The sequence below is a fragment of the Podarcis gaigeae genome (assembly GCF_964106915.1).
Source record: "Podarcis gaigeae genome assembly, chromosome: Z".
Classification (NCBI taxonomy): Eukaryota; Metazoa; Chordata; class Lepidosauria; order Squamata; family Lacertidae; genus Podarcis; species Podarcis gaigeae.
In genome coordinates this window covers 4,390,797-4,410,670 of record NC_139691.1, presented here as the reverse complement: position 1 = coordinate 4,410,670, position 19,874 = coordinate 4,390,797, and the positions used below count along the sequence as shown (strand labels likewise).

Sequence of the window (19,874 nt, the reverse complement as noted above, 5' to 3'; positions counted from 1 at the left end):
TCTGTGGGCCTCTCCACCATGTCGCCCTCCTTCCCCACCCCTTCAGCTGCTTCCTCTTATCTCTACCGCCTTCCGCGCTTCTGTTTCCCTTCAGCTGTTTCCGAGAGATTATCAAACATTTTAGAAACCTGAGCATGGAAAGGGCTTGACAGTGCATAGCCTTTCTGAGTGTGAGAGGCAGCTACTTGAGAAATAAACTGCTGTGCTTCACGCGTTTTGGCTGTTGGAAAACAGGGGTGGGATGTGTACCTTGTCAACCGCAGATGGCCCCCAGACTAAATTCATGTGGCCCTCAGCTTTATTCTACGCAGGTGACGAGGAGGGGGGAAGTGGGTGGCAGCAAGAGAGAGAAAGCCTAAGTGTGGAAGCAGAGAGTGGGGTGCCTCACCATAGATGCTCCCCCCCACTCACTGGCAGACGGGGTCCCCAACAGGGAGAGGGAAAAGTTGCCCACTCCTGTTCCTGAAGAAATAGCAGGTGCAGCTGGAATTGTGAGAAAGGGAGTCAACCCTTCTCCTGACCCCCACCTACTGCAATCCCAATCAAAAATACACACCCTGCCCTCCAAGCGGTCCTTTTCCCTTGGAGAAAGGCTTACCAGTGTGAGCCAGTGTGGTGTTGTGGTTCAGAGCGGTGGACTCGTAATCTGGTGAACCGGGTTCGCTTCCCTGCTCCTCCATATGCAGCTGCTGGGTGACCTTGGGCCAGTCACACTTCTCTGAAGTCTCTCAGCCCCACTCACCTCACAGAGTGTTTGTTGTGGGGGAGGAAGGGAAAGGAGAATGTTAGCCGCTTTGAGACTCCTTTGGGTAGTGATAAAGCGGGATATCAAATCCAAACTCTTCTTAAAGTGTGGGGAGGAGGGCATTCTTCAAGATTCAGGCTTTCAACGAATCTGACCATTTTTTTTAGCAACAATGAAGGGATCAGCGGCACAGTTACAGGTGGAGATCAGGGAACTGGTGGGTTGAAACGGTTTGCTGGTAGTGGTGTTCAGCCACTCGGCATGGAGGGAGGAGGAGGGAACTATGGACCAGCGCTGGGTTTTTTATCTGGAACACACCTTGGAGGAAGCCCTCCTCAGTGGGAGCTGGTTCCTGTTGGGATTGGTAGGGCAGGGAGGTCAACAGCAGGTGGGGCCAGAGCCAATGGCAGGCAGAGGCAATTCATTCTAGCTTTGCCCCCCCCCCCGCACCCCCTGCTGAGTTCTAAAAAGGCAACACTGAGATGAGGAGAAAGAGGAGAGTGACAGCCGAGGTTGCAGGGTCACACCACTTACCTAGGGTGCTTAATGTTCCATTTCTGTACGCTTTCTGAGCAGCCGTAAATCCCGACCCTCTCGTTTCCTGATGTCCAGCCAAACCCCTATGTGTTTCTGCATAACCATTTAAGTTACAAGCATCTCTGGCTTTGTAAAAGTGCCATGTGCAATGATGATAATGTCAATTGGAGCCCCAAAGAGGGCCTCAATCAAGCTATAGCCCTGGGCTCCTTCGGGAGGAAGGATGGGATATAAAATAATAATAATACTAACAACAACAACAACAATAATAGGTTGTTATAGTAGGGTGTGTCATTCTGTCTTCGGTGAGGGGGTCTTAAATAATTTTTTTGGGTGTAAGGACTTCAAATCTGCTATTATTTTTGTGATTTGACAACATTTGGCTGGGTAAGTTTATGTATGATGAAGCACATAAACTGTTTTCAGAAAACCAAATAATTTTAATTTTATCTTCTGAAAATGTCAGGTAATGCCAAACAACAGTAATATGAATAAATACATTATAATATTAATATTTAACATGCAGTTAAAGTACTTGGCAATCATTTTTTAAAATTCCTATGCAATTTTACACACATTTTATTTACGAAGCAAAACTAAATTATATTAATTTAACCAAAATATCTTTCGAATTGCCAAATCATGTAACAATTTTTTGGGAATTTGGAAGTTGAAAAATTCAGCACACCCATCATGCTATGGTAAATGAGGAACTGGAATGGGGAATAGATCAGCCTTTTAAAATTTGGTAAGATTATTGTTTATTTTGTTAAATGCATTTCTCACAGCCAAGTATCTCACTGCTGCCAAGCAGTACATTAAGGATAAAAATAATGTTGGTGTCAGAAACAAAAATCCTGAACTGCAAATTATTTCAATCCTATTCCTCCCCCGCCCCCCAATGAAAATATTACAGCTCTTCTTTCTGAGAAGACTAGAAAATAAGACAGCCACTATCACAATGTCTTTATGGCACTAACACTCAGAATATGGTGATCAGTTCTGGTCACCACACCTGAAAACAATGTTGTAGAATGGGGGAACTTCCAGAAAAGCGGAACTAAAACAATTGAGGGGCTGGAGCCACTCCCCTTTGAGGCAAGGTTGCCATGATCGGGGCTTTTTATTTCAGAAAGGAAGGTCAATAAACTGAGGAGGCAGGGAACATGATAGAGGCACATAAAATTACACATGGAGTGAAGCAAGTGACTAAAAGTATTTCTCCTCTCACGATGCTGGAACTCATGGAAATCCACTGAAGCTGCAGACAAAGAAAGTACTTTTTCACACAGCACAGAGTTGAACTATGGAATTCACTCCCACAAGATTTGATGGCCACTATTTTGGATGCAGGTGGCATCCAATTTGATGGCCACTATCTTGGGATGCAGGTGGCGCTGTGGGTAAAACCACAGCGCCTAGGACTTGCCGATCGCATGGTCGGCGGTTCGAATCCCCGTGGCGGGGTGCGCTCCCGTCGCTCGGCCCCAGCGCCTGCCAACCTAGCAGTTCGAAAGCACCCCCGGGTGCAAGTAGATAAATAGGGACCGCTTACCAGCAGGAAGGTAAACGGCGTTCCGTGTGCTGCGCTGGCTCGCCAGATGCAGCTTGTCACGCTGGCCACGTGACCCGGAAGTGTCTGCGGAGAGCGCTGGCTCCTGGCCTATAGAGTGAGATGAGCGCACAACCCTAGAGTCTGTCAAGACTGGCCCGTACGGGCAGGGGCACCTTTACCTTTACCTTATCTTGGATAGATTGAGGAAGTGCAGAAAGGCAGTGATTTAGAGGATGTCATATAGATAATGGGAAATAAATGGAGGTACAGGAAGCTTGCTGTTCACGTTAAATGGCAGTGATGCATGATCCCAAGATCCTGAGAACCACAGGCTCTCTGTTCCTGCTTTGCAGGCTCATCCTCCGAGGGCAGTGGCAGAGAAAAGCTGCGAAGCAGAAACTATCGAAGCTCATCTCTCTTCTGCCCTCCCCCATGCATAGTTATCTTCTCTCTGTTTTGAAAAGTACTTTTAAAATTATCTTCTGCGGCAACAATAAACTAGGTGAACATTAACCATTATTGGTGTCCTGGTGTTCTTGTCACATTGTCCATTTTCCTTACCAAGTTCATATCCTTGGTTTAAGTCGCCAAAGCATGAACAATCTATGGATGCCCCTTGAGCCAAAATCCCACATGTAGTTCTGACAGAAAGAATGTTGAGTCTCCATGGCATCTGCTGCACTCAGCACTCCCTGCATCTCCATGACAGTATGACATGAACAATGTCCTCTTTGTTCTGAGGGGAGGGGGAAGAACAAATAACTCACTGAAAGTTTGGAATTTATTGGGGACTAGGCTCCTCAACTGACCTGAGCCAGGGAGCCTCCAGACAGCCAGTATTTTGTGGGAGGGATCCAAACGCATCCTGGAACTTAGGGAGAGGCCCATAGCTCAGTGGTAAGTCATCTGCTTTGCATTCAGAAGGTCCCAGATTCAATCCCAAGCATCTCCTGGTGGGGCTGGAATATTCCCTGCCTGAAACCCTGGAGAGCTCCTGCCAATCAGTGTGCAGTACTGAGCTAGATGAACTAGTGGTCTGACTCCGTATGAGACAGTTCCCCATATTCCTTATTGAGGTTTGCACACACAAAGTGAATATTTAGGAGCTCTGCTGCCCTAGTGCAGCAAATCAACTTTTTAAAAGCCTCAGGGCTATTTGCAGTTTGGAAAGTGATAGGAAAATCCGTTGAAAATGCAGGATGGTTTCGAAAAAGATCTAGGGAAAAAAACCCCTAATGCTATTCTAGGCTGCATCAACAGAAGTCTATCATCCAGATCAAGGGAAGTATAATAGTCCCACTATATTCTGCCTTGATCAGATTACACCTGGAATACTGTGTCCAATTCTGGGCACCACAATTTAAGAAAGATATTAGAGGAGGGCAACGAAGATGATCAAGGGTCTGGAAACCAAGCCTTATGAGGAGCGCTTGAAGGCGCTGGGTATGTTTAGCCTGGAAAAGAAGAGACTGAGAGGAGAGATGATAGCCATCTTCAAATATCTCAAGGGTTGCCACATTGAAAATGGAGCAAGCTTGCATTCTCCTGCTTTGGAGGGTAGGCCTCGATCCAATGGCTTCAAGTTACAAGAAAGGAGATTCTGCTAAACATCAGGAAGAACTTTCTGACAGTAAGAGCTGTTCAGCAGTGGAACAGTCTCCATCGGGGGGGGGGGGGTTTGTAGATTCTCCTTCCTTGGAGGTTTGGAAGCAGAGGTTGGATGGTCATCTGTCATGGATGCTTTAGCTGCGATTCCTGCATTGCGGAGGTTGGACCAGATGACCCTGCATCATACTGTTGACTCATGTTAAGCTTGTGTTCCACCAAGACCCCTAGATCCTTTTCACATGTACTGCTAGTAAGCCAGGTGTCCCCCATCCTATATTGGTGCATCTGGTTCTTCCTGCCCAAATGCAGAACTTTACATATGCCCCTACTGAAATTCATTTTGTTAGCTTGTGCCCAGTTCTCCAATCTGTTAAGGTCATTTTGAATTTTGATTCTGTATTCTGTGGCATTAGCTATGCCTCACATCATCTGCAAATTTGATAAGCACCCCCTCAAATCATCCAGATAACTAAAGGGTTTTAAATACCCACCCACCCCACACAAAGAAAATTAAAGCTAGGGCCACCACACCCACATATAAAAACCAAATGCTTCTTTGCATTAAAAGCAAAGATGCATTAAATGTTGGCTGAGCAGCATTCAAAACGGAGGGGGCTTTCCTTGCCCCCATGCAAAGTGCCTCCTCCGGAAATGTTGAGAAACCTAAATCTGTGAGACAGAGTTGCTATGACAACTGTACTTCGAGAGCATGGTAACCATGGGGAACAACCGTCTGACGCACCCGGCCACCAGCAACTACTGTTGAGGATTTTGCCCTCATGTCTAGTGCATGTCCCGACTGTACACTATATCCTGCTTTTACAAATATCACCCAAAGCTGCTTACAAGGAGTTTCAAATAAACACAGTTTCAGGCCAGGGAAGCATTCTAGAAGGGGTCATGCACACCTCTTAAGGACCAGGTTTGCTGCTTTGTGATGCAAGTCCTGGCCATGATTAAAATGCATCTTGTGCCTTTAAGCATGATTTTAGTAAGTTGGCAACCCTAAAAAACAGAACCACTTGTGTAGTTGGCTACCGAGTACTTTAATGTTATCAGATATGTTTATGCTTAATGTATATTTACATATACCTGTATATATATTTTTAAAAGTGTATCAGACCTCTTTATTCTATCCCTTTCAAAGTTAAGTAAGCTGTGTTTTAACCCAGCTGGACTGAAATATTGAGCTGCGAGCTTTGCAGGGCAGGAAGTATCAGCTTTGATGAGAAATAACTCAAGCCTTAGTGACTGCAGAGCAACCGGAACAGAACAGTTACATTTGTGTGTGTGTGTGTGTGTGTGTGTGTGTGTGTGTGTGAGAGAGAGAGAGAGAGAGAGAGAGAGAGAGAGAGAGAGAATGGATTTTGCTTACAGGAGGGCAAAGCAGCACGTTTTGTCTAGCAGATGAGCAAGCTGGCAATATCTGAAGTGTCAGCAATCTGGACTCTTTGATGCTTAATAAAAGTTCCCGTGAATGCATGAGAGAACAATACAGTGGTACCTTGGATTACAGACGCTTCAGGTTACAGACTCCGCTAACCCAGAAATAGTACCTCGGGTTAAGAACTTTGCTTCAGGATGAGAACAGAAATTGCGTGGTGCCAGCAGGAGGCCCCATTAGCTGAAGTGGTACCTCAGGTTAAGAACAGTTTCAGGTTAAGAACGGACCTCCAGAACGAATTAAGTTCTTAACCCGAGATACCACTGTATTGAGGTAATTCAAACCCGGATTTTGGCAGAGAAGAATGCCGTTTTCATAAGCTAATTGCCATTATGGATTCTATAGGAAAGAACATTTTGCTGGGAGATGCAACCAGGGCCAGTCCAAGACATTTGGGCACCTGAGGTGAACCACAAAATGGTGTCTCCCACCCCACCAGGGAAGAAAGGGTGAGTGAAAATCTATATCAGAATCTGCTGTCCCTGTGGATTCTGCCGCCCAAGGCAGTTGCCTCACTTTGCTGTATGGGTGGGCCGGCCCTTGATGCGACTATGAAAACAGTTCCCTCTCAATTCCAATTTAGAAAAGAAATATGGGGCAGAGAAGCCAGTGGTAGAGAAGACCCAAGTGGAACTTAGAAGACCAATTGGGAAATACCGGTAGTTTACAGTTAGAAGAATTACAATTCAGCGGAGACTTGCTGCTGCACTAGAGGGTAGGATCTGAACTAGTGGCCTCAAATTACAACAAAGGAGACTTCAGCTAAACAGGAAGCGTTTTCGATGGCAAGAGCTGTTGGGGACGTAACACCTTGCTGTGTAAATATTTTTAGATAATTAAACTTGGAACCTTCAGTTTTTTTAATCTGGTTCTTTTTTCTTAAACGCTTGCAAAGGAAGTCCTCAGACTGTAGTCTGATTGTCCAACCTTGCATCCTTGCATTCCTTTCTGCAAAGAATAATTCCTGAACCGTGTTTCTTGGGCCTGTGTGTGTTGCACTCTGCACAAAAATGGGAAAAAATAAAGATTTCCCCCTCCAACTCCGAGCATAACTGATTGGGTGAAGGAAAATGTGGCATCCTCTGTCATAAAACTTGCATGTGAGAGGAACGCAATGCATAATAAGAATGAAAATAAGCCGGCCTTGTTTTTGCATTTCTGGAACAACAACGTAAACAACAATATTCTTCACTTTTGGTTTATACATGGTACTGTAGAGTTTTTGTTACGTTGTCCCTTCCGCCTCCCCTTCCCTTTATTCCATTTTCTATTCTTGCCTTTCCTCCTTTTTATTTCATCCCCCCCCCCCCCCCAGTGTGAGAAGCATAGGGTGTTTGATGCACAATTGGTTTTGGCTGCAAATTGTAATCACATACAGTAACTTTATTTAAGAAACACAAACAAACAAACAATTCAAAAAGCAGAACCCAAGTGCAACAGGAACTCTCCCCATGTGTGATACTTGGAAGTAGATAACCTCCAGCTACAGGCAGAGCATAGCCATCATGGCTAGTGGTTTCTGACAGCCTTGCCCTCCAGGAATTTGTCTAAGATTCCCTCAGCAAACCTGCCTTCTGGGGACAAAGCCTTCAGTGGCAGCAGCTAAATAATGGAATTCCCAGCATAAATTTGTGCAGCTGGTGCCTTTTGTTATTGCCTCTTAATTATATTTTGCAAAGCCTGCCCTAATCTTTTGGACTTTAATATTAATTGTTATCCCATTCAGAATCCTACCTTTCCTCCAAAGAGCTTGAGATGGTGTGCATGATGGTGTACCCTTCTCCATTTTCTCCCTTATAACAACCCTGCATGGTAGGCCAGGCGAGAGACAGTTATCAGTCTGAGGTCACCCAGTGAGATTCATGGCTGAGTCAGGATTTGAACTCAGGTCTACCAGGTAATAACCTTACACTCCAACTACTACACCACTCTGGCTCTAATCTGATCTGTCTTTTAGTATATTTGCTCCCCCTCCCCATTTTTTATTTTTAAAAAATTGACTTCCAGTTTGTGCCATTGATTCTGCTCCTGTTTTTATTGTTATACTTCTTTTTGTATCTGATTGTTAACTGTCTTGAAACTCTGCAAGAAGGCAGACTGTGAATACATAAATAAATATTTTACCATGCACCAAGGAGGAAATCAATTGAAAAAACAACAACAGGCCCTCGTTGCATTTGTTCCACAGTGTTAATGTGCTTTTGGTGCCTTATTGCGAGTGCATCACTCTCCCTGTTTCACCTGTGTAGCGATGCTCTTTAAACACTTAAAATGTGAACTGGAATCTACTATCTTCCCTTTCAGAGATGTAGCTTCAGAGCGGCCTGAAGCCTCTACCCAACCCCCGTCAGGGATACTCAAGGACACCCCCCCCCCTAGAAAATTTGGCCATCATTTTAAAAAGCAAGTCTCTCGTCTCTTTTACTTGTGGTGAAATAAGAGCAACTATACAGACATATTTCTTCCCAGTAGCTCATTAAGAAACAATGCAAGTAAATAGCATTTAGACTTTGGTAAGCTACCTACCTGTATTTATATTCTGCCTGCTCTGCTAATAAAGCAGAATGGCATGCAGACGGCCTGGTATAAATCCACTCCAATGCACAATTATGGCAGCAACTATGGGGAAGGGCCATATTTCAGTAGCAGAACACCTGCTTTGCATGCAGAAGGTCCCAGGTTCTACCCCCGCCCCCCCTGCCCCCGCATCTCCCAGGTAGGGCTGGGAGAGACTCTTGACTGAAGCCCCGGAGTGCTGCTGCATAGATGGACCAATGGTCTGAGTTAGTATAGAATGTTGTGGTTTAGTTGTCTAGTTGTGTCCGACTCTTTGTGACCCCCTGGACCAGTGCACGCCAGGCACTCCTGTCTTCCACTGCCTCCCGCAGTTTGGTCAAACTCATGCTGGTAGCTTTGAGAACACTGTCCCACCATCTCGTCCTCTGTTGTCCCCTTCTCCTTGCGCCCTCCATCTTTCCCAGCATCAGGGTTGTTTCCAGGGAGTCTTCTCATGAGGTGGCCAAAGTATTGGAGCCACAGCTTCAGGATCTGTCCTTCCAGTGAGCACTCAGGGCTGATTTCCTTCAGAATAGATAGGTTTGATCTTCTTGCAGTCCATGGGACTCTCAAGAGTCTCCTCCAGCACCATAATTCAAAAGCATCAATTCTTCAGTGATCAGCCTTCTTTATGGTCCAGCTCTCACTTCCATACATCACTGCTGGGAAAACCATAGCTTTAACTATACGGATCTTTGTCGGCAAGGTGATGTCTCTGCTTTTTAAGATGCTGTCTAGGTTTGTCATTGCTTTCCTCCCAAGAAGCAGCCGTCTTTTAATTTCGTGAGTGTAGAATACACCTGCCAAAAACAAAACCAGTTTGTGGGTATCCCTCTGGCCCTATCCATCAGGACTAATGATTGCTGGTGCAAAGAGAGATACAGAGAGTTTTTCGTTTTTTGTATCATTGCAACCTGTTGCTTATATGATCACTTTGGGGGACTACGTATTTGATCGCAAGGCAATAGTGTAAATCTCACAAAAAATTAAAAATAGATCCCTTGGATTTGTTCCTCGGGCCCCTTCTTGGTGTCAGATCTCTCTTCCCAAACACCTCACTAACTGCGCGCGCGCACAGCGAGAGGCAGAGGCAGAGAGCGAGCTGAAATCGGATCAGGAGAGAGGAGGAGGAGGAGGAGGAGGAGGAGGAGGGAAAGGGTGCCCCTGATTTGCTGCTCGGAGCATGAATGCAGACGGGAGAAAGCGAGACGTGCTAGGACCCAGAGGCTTGCAAAATCCAGAGGCTTGCAAAATCCAAGAGAGTCATCTTTTCGTCTGGATCCCAGAGGTTTAGCAGCTTCTTCTGGTGGTGGGATGTGTGCAAGTGAAGCTGGTACCAGCTCAGAGGAGAGATCCATTCCTGGTGAAATCTAGAATTGGATCGAGGGCGCACCGGAAGATCAAGAAGGTGGCAGGCATGGCTTTGGGGGGGGGGTTGTTTTGTGAAGTAGAGGCGGGGTGGGGGGTGGAGAAGCTGCCAGGGTCTAGAAACCTTAAGATATAGCGGCTGGTTTCTCTCTGGTTGCCCCTAGATCTGCTTCGTAGGTTTGGTTGCCTGACAGCAGGCTGCTGAGTTTGACAACAAGCAGGCCTCCCATGGAAACCATTGTTAAATATTTGTTTGGGTAAAGGTCTTGGGGCTCCTCCAAATGGACCCAGGTGTCCGTACTATCCGTTGCACTTGGCTAAGCTTTTTATGTATGTGCATGCTAACGATTTATTTGACAAATCTCCAAAGGATAAGGGTAGGTTTAAAGAGACGTATGGTGGGTTTTGGGGGGGCAGGGTGGTTGTGTGTAATATATATATATATATACATAGTGTGTGTGTGTGTGTGTGTGTGTGTGTGTGTATGAGAGAAGTGCATTCATATAACAGAGTGGTGATATTTCTAGATAAGAAGACTCCATATATATATATGGAGTATAGCAATGCAGAAGGAAGGGGTAAATGAAAAGAGGAAGCTGTAAAAACTGAGTCTGTGCACTCATCATTGTTTACTGTACAACTAATAGTGGCTCTCCAGGAATTTGTACGGGGGTCTCACTGAACCCTGCCTGGAGATCCTGCAGTTTGAATCTGGGACCATCTGCATGCCAGGCAGATGCTCTTCCACTACGGCCCTTCCTGGCATACAAGTAAAGGAGCACAGAAGGCAGAGTGGAGTGTCTTTTTAGGGGGCGGGGGGATGTCTTGCTTGTAAAGTTTCTTGTCTGTACACTCTCCAGTATGGGATGGAAGGATTTACTTGGGTCAGTGAAGCATAACTACTCAGCTTTCTTTGATTAACATCCTCGCACACACACACCCCGGCCACTCCTAAGAATATATTTTTTACTTATTTACATCATTGTGCACTGCACTTTCACACAAAATTTTGCAAGGCAGTGCAAGTTACAGAATATACAGGGAACAAGATGTCAGATTGTGATTGTATTGCACAATCCAAAATCTCTCTCTGGTTGGCAGATGTTGCATTAACTACATATACGCTATACATGTAAAGCACATTCCCCCACTCCCCAAATAATAATGAAAACTGTGATTTGTTAAGGGTGCTGGGAATTGTAGCTCTCACAGCAGCAAACAACAGTCCCAAGGATTCGTGGGGAGTGGGGGAAACTGCACATTAAATGCATGGTGTGAAGATGGCCCCTGTATATGGTTGGTCAAGATGTGGTGAGCCAGCACTGGATCCTCACTTTGAGTCACTTTTGCATTTTGTGCGTTTGTGCTGTGGGATCTGACATAACTCAGCTTTATTTTATTTTATCCCTAATGCAGCCTTTGCCAACCTGGAGAGCACCAGGTTGGTGGAGACTGCCGTAATGAAAACAGCTGTTTGGGAAAAACTGTTGGCCTGGGGCAGGGAATTATTCCAAACTTGGCCTTCTGCCACCTGGCATCATGTGCTTTGCTCAAGTTTAGCTAGAGAGAAAGCCTTCGACTCCAACCAGCAGATTGGCCCATGAGGGTCTGAGGCTGCCTTCGATTTGATTCCTCACCAGCAACTGTGTTTGAAAAGCCAGCCCATCTCCTTTATTTTATTTTATTTTAAAACACCATTTGCTTTTGCAGGCCTCTGAGAGCAGGGCTGTGTGCCTACCATCTTGTTGCGATGCTTGAATAAAAGGAGCGAGTGCACGGGCTGCATCATGGAAGGATGGTCTGGCAACTGGGGCTGGCAGCACCTCATGGCTCCCCACGAAGGAGAAGACCCCCCCAACCATGCTCCCGACTTTGTTCATGTGAGACATCCTGCCTTGGTAAGGAGGAAGACACTGACCTGGATTTTTAATATGTTCTGTTAGAGCTTAAATCAGGCACAGGCCCAAATGCCCAAGCAGCACTTATTTATCTGCTTGTTTTAAAACATTTGTACCCGGCTGAAGTTCTGAAGACGGCATGCAATATACGGTACTTAATGTCTGCTAAAATAGACAATGGCATAATCAATACTGGGAGTGGGGCAAAGATGTAGAGTAAATCTACATCCCCACCAACCTCAGCCTGCCACCAGCCAGACCCTGCCCCCCTGCCTTCTTACCTAAATCCAGTCCAGGGTGTTGCCCTGCCTGCCATCTTCCTCCTTCTTAGTCTCAGTGCTGTCCCTTGTAGAACTCAGCAGGGAGAAGGAACATGGAGATAAAGAATGAGTTGGCTCTGGCTGTCATTGGCCTTGGACATACATACTACAGACATCAATTTATATGTATACCACCTTTTCAGAGTACAAACCGTGCTCAAGGAAGCTTATGACATAACAAATTACAGAATTACAAATAAACCAAAAAGTAGTCACAAACAACAAATAAAACACATCAAAAATACACAACCAAACTATTTGATTTCCACATAAATATTTAGATCTTAAAACAGAGATACAAAACATTAATATCAACAGCAGCAATACCCCGCCAAACAATACCCCCATTCTAAGTGTCTCTTCATCAGCCTCAGCTTTTGCAGCTGGAGTCAGTCAGGGTCCCACCCTCCCAGGTGGGAAAGGCCAGCAAGCGGGGGGTGGGGGTGGGGAGCAGGTCTTCCGGGGCTCCCAGCCAAGATGGTCTCTGGCCTCTTCAGGTAATCAATAATCTATTTGGTTGCCTATGATCAGGGCCTGCCCAAGACATTCTTGCACCTGAGGCAAACCACAAAATGTAACCCCCCTCTCCACTGTGGTCTAAACCACTGAGTGCTGTAGGTGTTGTTGTACTCCAACTCCTATCAGCCCCAACCAGTGTAGCCAATGGTAGGTAAAAGGTTAAGGTCCCCTGGATGGTTAAGTCCAGCCTAATTTGACTGGGGTTGAGGCACTCAACCAACTTCAGGCCAAGGGAGCCGGCGTTTGTCCACAGACAGCTTTCTGAGTCATGTGGCCAGCAGGACTAATCTGCTTCTGGCACAACAGAACACCGTGATGGAAACCAAAGCTCACGGAAACGGCATTTACCTTCCCGCCGCAGTGAAACTCCCTCCCAATTGAGATTACACAGGCACCCACCCTTCAGGTGCATGGCTTTCTTATTCCAGCAAGCATTTTAAAATAGTTTTGCGTTTATGTTCAGTTTTATGATGAGTTTTTAACTGTTTTATTTTCTAGGGTTTAAAAATTCATTTATTTAATTTGTTCACAACATGAAAATACAAGATAAAAACACAAAATACATAATAAAAACAAAGCAAACCAATAAGCCCTCCCCTTTGTATTATTCTCTGTATTGTTTATTTTTATGTACACAGCTTAGAAATGCTAGTGATTAAGCAGTGTATATATTTTTGCCAATTATTTTTATTGATTTTCCAAATTATTAAGCAGTATATGTAAGTCTGCTGACACCCGCCCCTCTGCCCTCTTCATGGATGCTGTTTTGGCTACTGTGTCCCCACATGGGAGTGCTACCTAACTAGGCAAAAGTTGCCGCTGCTCATTGCGGGAGATTTAAGCACATGTTCAAAGCGTTCTCCGGTTTAACACACGTCCTGGGCTCTTCAGTTGCACTCCCACCCAACTTAATAATTGTTACGGAAAAATTCCGGGTGTGGAGTTGCCCTGCCACCCAGCTCGTCAGACGAAGTCCGCGGGTCCTAGCGGAAGAAAATGAGCTCAGCCGGAGACAGGAGCAATATGCGGAGATCCAAGGTTTATTGCGCAACAGGTTCAAGATGAGATTGAACCCCGAGAATGGGGCAACATAAACTTTTAAAAGTTCCCTCCAAGTCCCAGAATACAGTGCAAGAAACGTCATGAATACATTATGGGAAGGTTGGGTTTCACGGATTACATCACGAATATATTACAGAAAGGTGGGGTTACGCGGATTAGCATTTTAAGGAAGGGAGGGGAAAATATGCAGAGTGAGAGATATGCATAGATAAACATAGATAAACACTTCCTGGGTACAGGTGATGGCAAGACAATGGTCCAGATATGCATCGTCTGCTACCTGGCATTGCCCGGAGGAAGGGTTTGGCAGAACGATCTGACAGGATTAGGGTCTTCCTGAGTACGTGACTTGCCGCTTTGGGGATTATGGAGGTAGGGGTAACATCATGGAGTCCAGAGGGAACTGAGTTGAACGACGCCAAGATGGAGAAAATCGGAGCTTTGGTTGATTTTATATTAATTTCCAAAGTTTCAGTGCTTTGCCGGTCAAGTGTATATTGAAGATCAAAACGGAAATGAAATGGATACATTGTAGCAAGACTTTGACAGTTTTACGAGGTCACTGGTTTCGGTTCCATTGTTCTCGCAGCTGGGAGTCAGTAACTTGTCAGGAGGTTAAATGAGGCGTGCAGGAGCTCCTTGAGCTAGCTCCTGCAGAGCGAATGCATGGTCCTGATTGGCTAAAGCACGGCCATTATAGTCAATGGAGAATACAATTCGGTACGGTCTACCCATGTTAGAAATAGAGCGAAAGGAAGGTGTCAGGGGTTCAGAAGGAGAGACACAGGAGGGGGAGCAAATGGAGAGTGAGGAGGAGGAGTACGAGGGGGGCGCAGGCAGTGACAGTGGCCAGAGTTATTCCACAAGCCTCTCTAGCGAATCGGAGGACTCACAGAAGGGAGCGCCGGTGGCCAGAGCAAGGGAGATTCCAAGGGAGAAACCTCAAGAGGGAGGGGCCAGCGGGGAGTCTCTGAACAGCAGCTGGAGATCAGGGCCAGCGTCTCCACCAGAGCGCAGTGGGGAGGGGGAGTCCCAGGAGTCGGGACCAGTGTCCTCACCACCAGAGGGAGGAGAGGAGTCAGGTTTGGCAACACCCACATCAGGAAGCGGGGAAACGGTCAGAAGGAAAGTCACCGGCTGGGCGCGCGCGCCAAGTTCAAATGTACAGGAGCGCGGCACAGCGGGGAGCCCGGGAAGGGAGCCAGGTCCTAAAGCCCGCCGGAGGGAGGGGCAAGACTCAGGAGGCTCCGCGTCAGAGGAGTCCAGGAAGGAGGGAACCCCAGAGGGCAGAAGGACCCAACGCAGGAAAGAGCAGCGCAAGAGGTGGAGCCGGGCTAGAATCTTAAACTGGTGTGGGTGGAGCAGTGAGTCAGAGGGGACTTAGCCGGTCTAGCGTTAAGACGTGGGCCTGCGCGCCCAGAGCTTGGAAATGGAAACTAAACTTCAATAAAGACTTTTGTATATAATATCCACTGGGCGTTGGTCCTCTGTGAGCTGGGACCTAGCGGCAGTCCTGACAGAAGGCTTAAGAAAGATGGGCTTATTTCGACCGCATATAGAAGAGAAGGGAAAAGCCTTTATTCATAAGGCCAGGGGTATAGTGTGGTGCTTGTGTAACAGTGTGGGGGCTGAGGGGTCAGGGCAGAGTTGGGCGCTGCCGAGGTCATCGCCTCAGGCCTCTTGTCAGGTGGCAGAGGGGTGAGGAAAGGTACCCCCCCTCTCCTTCCGTATCAATAATATACTTCTCCTACTCCTACTCCTCCCATTCCATGAGTTCCTGAGTCAGATTTCCCTAGGATCCATACACTAAATAATTAACTCCCAAAAGGCAAGTATGGATACTTAAGGTTTTATTTTATTTTCAAAGCGGCCCAGGCATAAACCTAATCATCCTTGCTCATTCAAACCTCATTCTGGTTGATGGCAGAGGGATGGGTAGGTCAGAAAGAGGTGGAGAAAGTCCTCAGTAGGACATGTGAGAGAAGGGAGCTGTGCTCCACTTGGAAGCTCTGCTCTAAGAATCAATTGCATGCATGTTTTACAGAGCCCCACCGATATCACTGGGGTTTATTCCCACTTAGGAGAGCAATGGATGACAGTCTCTATGTAAAATGTTGGCGTTAAAGCACTGCTGTGCAGCCCAGAATGTTCCATCCCAAGCACAGGATGCTGGGGTTTCATTTTAACACCCACACATTGTTAAAATTCTTCTAACCAGATTGCTAAAGAACACTGAAAACAAGCCTTTTATTGTGCTTAAAATGGCGTGCTCCTAAAGGGGAAAAAAAAACCTTCTACAAACTAGGGGTGGGCAGATTCTTCAGATTCTCATTTTTCTGGTCTTAACATCAGTTATCCACATTTGCAGATTTTTCTTTATGCAAAGGAGAATTCCTCCTAATACACACATGCATGTATGCATGCATGCATGCATGCATGCAGTTTTATACAACATGCAAATTTTGGCAAAGCAAATTTCCTCTAATATAATGCATTTGCATTTTAGTGGGAGGGTTTGTATGTTGAATTTTGAAGGGTGGCTGTGCTTTGGTTCATATACTGTTTCAAAAACGGCGAAATGGGGTTTTCAGGAAGGGTTTTCCCACAGCCCTACCTGGAAACACCAGAGATTGTGCTTGGGACCTTTTGCATGTAAGGCAAATGCTCTGAGCCATAATCCTTCCCCAAAGAACGGCCCTACCATTAGGCAGAGGGAGATAGCTGGTACTTGGGCGGGGTGAGCAGCAGTGTCAAGGTAAGGGATAAGGTTGTATGTTCTTCTATAGTCAAAACAAAAAAAATTCCTTCCAGTAGCACCTTAAAGACCAACTAAGTCAGTTCTGGGACGCAGGTGGTGCTGTGGGTAAAACCTCAGCGCCTAGGGCTTGCTGATCGAAAGGTTGGCGGTTCGAATCCCTGCGGCGGGGTGCGCTCCCGTCGTTCGGTCCCAGCGCCTGCCAACCTAGCAGTTCGAAAGCACCCCTGGGTGCAAGTAGATAAATAGGGACCGCTTACTAGCGGGAAGGTAAACGGCGTTTCCGTGTGCGGCTCTGGCTCTGGCTCTGGCCAGAGCAGCGATGTCACGCTGGCCACGTGACCCGGAAGTGTCTCCGGACAGCGCTGGCCCCCGGCCTCTTGAGTGAGATGGGCGCACCAACCCCAGAGTCTGGCAAGACTGGCCCGTACGGGCAGGGGTACCTTTACCTTTACCTTTAAGTCAGTTCTTGGTATGAGCTTTCGTGTGCATGCACACTTCTTAAGATACACTGTACGCTTCAGTGTATCTGAAGAAGTGTGCATGCACACGAAAGCTCATACCAAGAACTGACTTAGTTGGTCTTTAAGGTGCTACTGGAAGGAATTTTTTTTTTGTTTTGACTATGGCAGACCAACACGGCTACCTATCTGTAAATGTTCTTCTATAGGGAGAGTTTTAGCCATCTCCCTTTAATGTTACAGCCTTTTAAAAAATGTTATCTGTTTTGGGGCCCCTTAGGGATGCGGGTGGCACTGTGGGTTAAACCACATAGCCTAGCTCTTGCCGATCAGAAGGTCGGCGGTTCAAATCCCCGCAACGGGGTGAGCTCCCGTTGCTCGGTCCCTGCTCCTGCCAACCTAGCAGTTCGAAAGCACCTCAAAGTGCAAGTAGATAAATAGGTACCGCTCCGGCGGGAAGGTGAACGACGTTTCCGTGTGCTGCTCTGGTTCGCCAGAAGTGGCTTAGTCATGCTGGCCACATCACCCGGAAGCTGTACGCCGGTTCCCTCGGCCAATAAAGCGAGATGAGCGCCGCAACCCCAGAGCCATCCGCGACTGGACCTAATGGCCAGGGGTCCCTTTACCTTTACCTTTAGGACTAAAAAGGTAAAAGTACTTAGAATTAACAAATAAATAGAAATGGTCCAAGTGACCTGTTGTGATCTACATGGTAGTGAAATGAAGAGGGTTTAGTACCATGCCCCAAAACCTTAAAACCAGGGCTGTGATAAGTTTTTGCTTGAACCTAGACTAGCATTTGTCAGTCATCCCTGCTCAGCAATATGACCTGGTAGTGACCTTCCAGAGTTTCAGGCAGCATTTTTCTCCCAGCCCTAACCTTATGCATGCCAAGCAGGTACTCTTATCACTCAGCTATGGCCCTTCCCTTAGTTGAAAATTCATAACATCCAGTATAAAGGCAGTTTCCTATGTTCCATTCCGGATGTGCCTGATTCTCCTGGCCTCTTTCCTGACATCTAACCCACGAGGAAATCAGTTTACCCAAGTTAATCATGCGTAGCAATCCTGTCCTTGGGCCTGTTTGGAGGACCCAGTCCAGTGCGTTAAGGTCAGGCCTAGATTTTCCATTCACTGCTGCTTTTCCTGCGTGTTGTTTATAGACCCTGCTGGTTTCCTGCCTCCCCCCCCCCAGTCCTCCCTCCCTTGTCAATTAGAGCATTTTCCTGATCACTCTGAGTGCAGTGCAGGGGGAAAGTAGGGCTTTAAAAAAAGCATTTAAATATCCAGGACACGTGACAGTTAAGAAGAGATGCCAGCTGCCACATTGTTCTTGGGAAGCAAGAAAGAGAGAAAGTTTATCTGGGGGGGGGGGGGATCTTAAGCACCTTCCAAAAAAATAATAAAAATGAAATGAAACACAACCGTTCTACCTTGGTGCGGCTAGTTAGCTTCTGCACACACTTGCATACCTCTCTCGGCCCTCCTCCAGGTTTGCAAGAGACACATTTCATCCCCCCCAATTTTTTAATTCATTTTGTAACACAAATAAACAATACAAACAGAAATACAAACAATACCATCAAATTCTTGTCTTATCCTTATTTTTTCTAACTCTTGTTAGGTGAGCTTCCCCAAGTCCCCCCCATCTGATTTTCATTTTACCTCATCTTTAGCAGTTTCATATATCATAATTTTTAACCATTTTTTAAAATCACACTTACTTTTACCATAAAATCTTCACATTTTATCACTTACAAATAATGCTATTTTAAAATACACTATCTTCTACTACTAACCCTACAGTTAGAAGTAGGGTAGCCCGCTCCCCAGTGCCACAGTCTCCCCTCTCCCAAAATGGCAAACCCAAGACTTCATGCAAGAGCAGAGCAACTTGGGCCTCTAAATCTAGGGGGGGGGGGGCTCGCCAGCCCACCTGCCCCCCAGCAGGCAATCTCCCCTCTCCCAAAATTGCAAACCCAAGAATTCATAACAAAAAAAATTCCTTCCAGTAGCACCTTAAAGACCAACTAAGTCAGTTCTTGGTATGAGCTTTCGTGTGCATGCACACTTCTTCAGATACACACAATTTTATTTTATTTTTAATTTTTTTTGTTTTGACTATGGCAGACCAACACGGCTACCTATCTGTACCAAGAATTCATGCAAGGGCAAGGCAACTCAGGCCCAGCAACTATGAGACAGGGCCAGCCAGTGGGGCCCAATTTGAAGCTCTGGGGCCCAACTTGAATTTTTTTTTGTGGGGCCCCAGTTCACAGCCAAAGTCTGCAGAATCTTAGAGATATAAATAAAATCCATCTAGATTGCCCTGGTGTGTGTGTGTGTGGGGGGGGGGGCTTAGGAACAGCCTGTGGGGTCCAATTTGGCCAAATTTCTCCAATTGCCTTCAGGCCAGCCCCAATGAGACAAACAGGCCAATTGGACAAACAGGACAAACCCTACGCCAAAGGATAAATGGACATAAATCTGGATATCAGGAATCATAAGACAGAGAAACCAGTAGGAGAACACTTCAGTCTCCCAGGACATCCTATACAAGATCTCAAAGTAGCTGTTTTATTTATTACAAAAGAATTTCAGAAATAGACTGGAAAGAGAAGTTGCTGAATTGCAACTTATTACCAAACTTAAAACCATGGAGAAACCTGGTCTGAATAGAGACATTGGATTCTTGTCTCATTATACATGATAAAGCTGTTTTTAGTCATCTCACCCCTTGCTTTTTCCTGTAAGACCAATTGCAGTCATTAACAGTCGTCAACAGGTTTCCCACACCTATCAGCCAGTCACCCCTCCCCACCCTTTCACTATATATAAGGATCAACATAAACCACAAATAAAAAAATAGAGGGAGTAATGGCAGTACTCCTCAAGCAGTTAATGCTGATGCAGGAACATCTAAACCAGCAGTGGAAGCCGAAGGGCGAGCACCAAAGTTGACAATGGGAACAGATGCAAAAGCACCCTTTGCAGCAGCTGAAAGAACAAAGTGTGACTCCATGCCAGGAGCCAGTAATGGAAGAAA

The 19,874-nt window shown here is 46.1% G+C and overlaps 1 protein-coding gene across 6 annotated transcripts in view; it reads left to right on the top strand.

Moving 5' to 3' along the window:
- Nucleotides 1-9,586: 9,586 nt before the first annotated feature.
- Nucleotides 9,587-19,874, top strand: part of ST6GALNAC6 (ST6 N-acetylgalactosaminide alpha-2,6-sialyltransferase 6) — a 29,573-nt gene continuing 19,285 nt past the window's right edge. The window contains exons 1-2 of one of the 6 annotated variants that reach the window (XM_083721883.1): nucleotides 9,587-9,853; nucleotides 11,524-11,711. The gene's annotated coding sequence lies outside the window, so the exon portion shown is untranslated. The remainder of the gene's footprint in view (nucleotides 9,854-11,523; nucleotides 11,712-19,874) is intronic. The other 5 variants (XM_083721885.1, XM_083721887.1, XM_083721886.1 and 2 more) reach the window with 5 other exon arrangements.